Source organism: Phacochoerus africanus, chromosome 7, assembly GCF_016906955.1.
Source record: "Phacochoerus africanus isolate WHEZ1 chromosome 7, ROS_Pafr_v1, whole genome shotgun sequence".
Taxonomy (NCBI): domain Eukaryota; kingdom Metazoa; phylum Chordata; class Mammalia; order Artiodactyla; family Suidae; genus Phacochoerus; species Phacochoerus africanus.
In genome coordinates, this window is record NC_062550.1 from 36,464,841 (window position 1) to 36,470,126 (window position 5,286).

Sequence of the window (5,286 nt, forward strand, 5' to 3'; positions counted from 1 at the left end):
CCAACTAGGACCCATGAGGTTGCGGCTTCAATCCTTGGCCTGGCTCAGTGGGTTAAGGATCCGGCATCGCCGTGAGCTAAGGATCTGCCATCGCCATGAGCTGTGGTGTAGGTCACAAACACAGCTCGGATCTGGCGTTGCTGTGGCTCTGGCATAGGCCAGCAGCTACAGCTCCCATTAGACCCCTAGCCTGGGAATATGCCGCAGGTGCAGCCCTAAAAGGACAAAAGAAAAAAATAAAAAATTAAAAAATTAAATGAATTTTCACCAGTTTTTAACATGTGATGCAAATGTCCCCAAAGCCCAAAGATAATCTTAGGGAATCAACCTGTGCATTCCAGCAGTCCAACTGATCACCATCTTGTATGGCAGCAAGTTCCCAAGATTCCTTTGGAGATGAAGGAGCCATTGGCTCTCTAAATACGCCAGGTGTCTCTTCTCCAGATTCACTTCTGCAAAGAGCATCAAAATGTTGGCTCCATGGGGGGCATCAATTGTTGTCTTCATTACTACCAGCAACTTGGATAGTGTCCAGTATTTAATTCATGCTCTCAAATTGGTTTGAATCTTAGACCCCCCACTTGTAAGCTGGGATTTTAGGCAATTGACTTAACCTCTCCAATTCTCAGTTTTCTCATCTGTAAGCTGGAATAATAATAGTACATACTCACAAGGTTATCACAAATACTACTTTTAAAGACTCCAGTTAAAGCATTATCACTATTTCAGTAAGCACTTGATATATTTTTTTTAATTAGTTGCCTGTGTCATTACCTCTGCCTAGAATCTCTTCTTCCCATCCTCTTCTTTATTTCTTGACTGGTTCCTTTTTTAGGGTCTTAGCTCAAACATGTCTTCTTCTCTGCAGCCTTCAAAACCAAAAGTATTTTCCCAAAATTAGTTGCTTTCACAAATCCATTTTAGTAAAGATTCTTTAGGAGTTGATTATACTGATCCACAAAATAAGACAGCCCTGGAGTTTTCAACATGGCTCAGTGGTTAACAAACCCGATTTGTATCCATGAGGACGTAGGTTCAATCCCTGGCCTTGCTCATTGGGTTAAGGATCTGGCATTGCCATGAGCTGTGGTGTAAGTCATAGATGCAGCTCGGATCATGCATTGCTATGGCTGTGGTATAGGCCAGAAGCTCCGGCTCTGATTCGACCTCTAGCCTAGGAACCTGCATATGCCATGGGTGTGGCCCTAAATAGACAAAAGACAAAAAAAAAAGAAGACAGCCCTTCACACTATAACTCCTGGTTTCTGTCACCTCATTAGAATAAAAGATACTTCTGTCACTCTTATCACTTAGGAAATCCTAACAGTTTTAGGGGCTCTGTGCCAGGAACCAGGGACAAAAACCAAATATCTTTCTTTTTTACCACAGTGACTTAATTATTACATCAGTTGAGGATGCTTTGGGCTACAAGTGAGAACACGCCTAATTCACAGTGGTTTTGAAAGGAATGATTTAATGTTTCACAAGCAAGAAATCTGGAGACCTTTCTTTGCTAGTGCTGGCTCATAGTTAAGTGCAGGCAGAGCTCAGGGGCATGGCTATAATTCTGTTCATCTCTTTTTCAGTGGCAAGAGGCCTACAAATGCTCAAACATTAGATCCTCATCCAATGGGTCTCAAGAGCAGGAAATAGGCTGCAGAGAGGAGCAAAGAGTTTCTGCTTTCCCTCTTTGTCTGATCAAGTGGAAAATTTCTCCCAGAACCCCCCAGTACTTACTCATTGATTGGTTCACTCACTCAACAAATATTTAGTGGCTGTTATACACTAGGCACATGAGGTACATCAATGAACAAAGTGAACAAACATCCCTGTCTTCACAAAGTACACATTCCAGGAGCATACAGAAACAACAACAAAAAATAATACTTAAAAAGTTAATTAAGGAGTTTCTGTTGTGGCTCAGCAAGTTATGAACCCAATTAGTATCCATGAGGATGCAGGTTCGATCCCTGGCCTCACTTAGTGGGTTAAAGGATCCACTGCTGCTGTGAGCTGTGGTGTAGGTCACAGATGAGGGTTGGACCTAGTGTTGCCGTGGCTGTGGCATAGGCGGGCAGTGCAGCTCCTATCCATCCCCCTAGCCTGGGAACTTACATATGCTGCAGGTGCAGCCCTAAAAAAAATTTTTGTTAAAGTTAACTAAATAGCATGTGAGAAAGGAACATGTGCTATGAATAAAAGAGAAATTAGAGCAGAGTAAGAGGGACCGGGAATGTATTTAAATTAGGTGGCCAAGGAGCTCATGAGAAGGGAACATTTGAACCACGTCTTGAAAGAGGCAGGGGGCTGTGTGTAGGGAAAAGCATGTGAGACAGAATAGAGACCTGGGTCTTGCTGATACAACATAGGCACCTTTCTAAGTTGACTAATACCCTAGAGCAGTGGAGCACAATGATTCAGAGCATGTCACACCAGCATCAGACTGCCTGGCTACCTAGCATGGCTTAACGACTTTGTGCCTTAATTTTTCTTGTCTGGAAAATGGGAAAGATGACAATACCAGTACCTAATCAGGCTTGTGCTGATACATAAAAATCACTGAAAACAATAGTAGACCCATCGGTGTACTTATTTGTTAATTACCTGGTATTAGCTAGCTGTTATTAAGCAATTTGCCAGCTCACCTAGAGATTTGCTGTATTTGCCCTGGCTGCTGCAGCAAAAACTTCAAATCTGCAAACACAAAACTATTAGTTCCCTTAACACTGAATTCTGGGAGGTTGGTGGGCTCTGCCTTCCAGCAACCCCTTGACAGATGAATTACTCTGCAGCCGTCATAACTCTAGGGACAGGCTCACTACTTTTTTTTTAAGATGATGGGAATTGATTTTTATCTTTAATTTTTGCTTACAAATAATTCATCTGTTATGAGAAAAATAACAAGCTCCAAGGGGAAAATGCAGGCACCAGTCTGTTCCCGTACTGTGTTGAATCAAAGGATAAGAATTACTTACCACCAATATACTTAATAAGAAATAATCTGCAAGTTACAATTTCAAGTTAGACTATAAATTGAGCTCTAGCTCTATCCATAGTGGTGTTCATCTAAAATTCAGTTAAATACCGTCTCATTAGCCTGTCATATTAGTTGGGATTCTTTCTGATGCAAGTGACTGAAAGTCAACTAAAACTAACTTAGAAAACAAAGGAGAGGAGCAAGGTGGGAATTTACTGGCTCTTGTAACTTAGAAGTTCAGGGCATCTGGCTTTAGGTGTAGCTGGATCAGCTTCAAGTCTCATCAACAGTTTTTTCTGCCTCCAGGCTTTGCTTCTCTCTGTTGTGCTGACTTCATTCTCTCCAAGTGAAAATTTGCCTTTTATCAAAATGAAGAATAACAAGAAAAAAACATGTTGAGAAGCCCAAAACAATGGCTATTATTATTAAGATCCTGATTTACATAGCATTGTTAATAGGGAGTAGATTTATAATTCATTTCTTTAATAAATCCAAATTCTACTGATTATTCAAAGTCCAGGAAAATTTCTACCTCTGCCATGAAGCCTTTTCTGATAACCTTGACCCCTAGGGATTACTACTTTATCAAAACTCTGAAGCATATATTGTCCACATGGTTTACTTTACAAAATAGCATGTGTGGCTTTGTATTATAAAGTTTATATCTATAAAAATATGGACATATATATTTTATATCTCCAACTCAATTCTTTTTGACAATCACAATTTTTTTCTTATTATAAAAGTTACACGTACTTCAAATTATACATGGCAGATTGAACACTCATATTTATTATAGATTTCTCCCAGTCTCCGCTGCCCCCTGCCCAAATGAAAGTAAAAGGATTCTGTTTAAGGCATAAACACACAAAGACAAAGAGGAAGCAAAAGTAGCAAAATATCGGAGGCTGGAAAGTCAGTGGTAACTGATTTAACAAAGCCAAGAAACTGGAACAGCTTTGGGAGCATCTTAGAAGTAAACTGGTCAGGGCTGCAGAACCCCAGAAAGACTTAGGAATGAGCAGTTCTAGGTACCTCTGAAAGTGAGGGTTGAGGGAGCCTGAAAAGAGAAGGCTTGGTTGAATGTCTACATGAAAGCACTTTGTCCCTCAGCCAGAACTCTGCACAGAGGAGCATCTTTTCACCTCCCTAGTACTCCTGTGATCTGGCAGTGGTGCTCTGTGGCCTTGAGTGGATGTGGGGTGGGAGGGTTCTGTGCCAATTGTTCTTGTGATGGGGTGCTTTTGTGGGATCCTTAGAGGTATCCCCGTTGAGCCTTCTGAATAGTCCCCTAGACATGGGCAATGCATCTCTTCTGACCCCTGATTCCTCTCTCTGCCTCTGACCACCCAGAGTCGCACCTCCTCTACCAGAGTCACAGCTCTCTTCTGGCCATCTGCTAGGGTAGAATTCAAAAGTAGCTCCAGGCTCTTTTGCTCCTGTGAGTCCATGTCTGATCAGTGAGAAACACATTCTTGTCAGTCATTGTTCATGAAAGTGTAGTTTATTCCCTGCGAAGACCTGTCTGCTGTACCAGCAAGCAGGTGGCTCCAGCCCTGGTCTCTTGCCCTCAGTATTCTCAGCCTAGAACCCTTTGTCTTCAAACCCCACAGGATTTCTGTTTTTTTCTATTGAATGGTCCTGTTGAAGCCCTCTTGCTTACCTTGTGCAGAGAGGGAAGTCCTCCTCCATTCCCTTGCTGCTGGCCTGGGCAGAGACCATACCATACACATTGTCAGTGCTCTCGGGGCCATCCCTCCTCCTCTGACTCTGCAACTCTTTGATATCCTAAAAGTAGATAATGAACTCACTAAATTGGTTTTAGAGTATCTTTGCAAGCCCAGCACATGTAGTCTAGCATCCCATTCTGTAATATGGCAGAACTTGACATCTGTTTTTTCCATCTCAAACGTTGGGGTCTTAGGGCCAGTTGAGACATAAAAAGAGTTCCAGTTTGACAAATCAGAAGGATCTCACAGAAGAGGTGATACGTGAACTACTTTCCAAGCAGAAGGTATATTATGTGCAAAGTGTGAAATATAAGGAAGGCATGCTCTGTGAAGGGTAGAATGAGGTAAGACCATAGGCTGTGTGCTGGGTAATGGTGGAAGACTAACTTAAAAGCCAGAGGTCTTGTGTGCCATGCTAGAGAGTTTGGCCTTCTTCTGAGTACTGAAGGGCGCTACTGAAGGAGATCTGGTGAGGGAGAGGTCTGACTAGTCCAAATAAGAGATGCCACATGAAGGCTAAACTGAAGGGAGGAGGAGGTTTGAAGGAGTTACAATGGAGACATGAGAGGGTGTTCACTC

General features: G+C 42.2%; 1 long non-coding RNA gene across 1 annotated transcript; it reads right to left on the minus strand.

Moving 5' to 3' along the window:
* Window positions 1-306: 306 nt before the first annotated feature.
* LOC125130488 (uncharacterized) lies at window positions 307-4,734 on the minus strand. The gene is made up of 4 exons (XR_007135719.1): window positions 4,641-4,734; window positions 3,194-3,335; window positions 775-869; window positions 307-452 (listed from the first exon to the last, which is right to left on the minus strand). It is a non-coding gene; the product is annotated as an uncharacterized LOC125130488 (long non-coding RNA).
* Window positions 4,735-5,286: the final 552 nt, after the last annotated feature.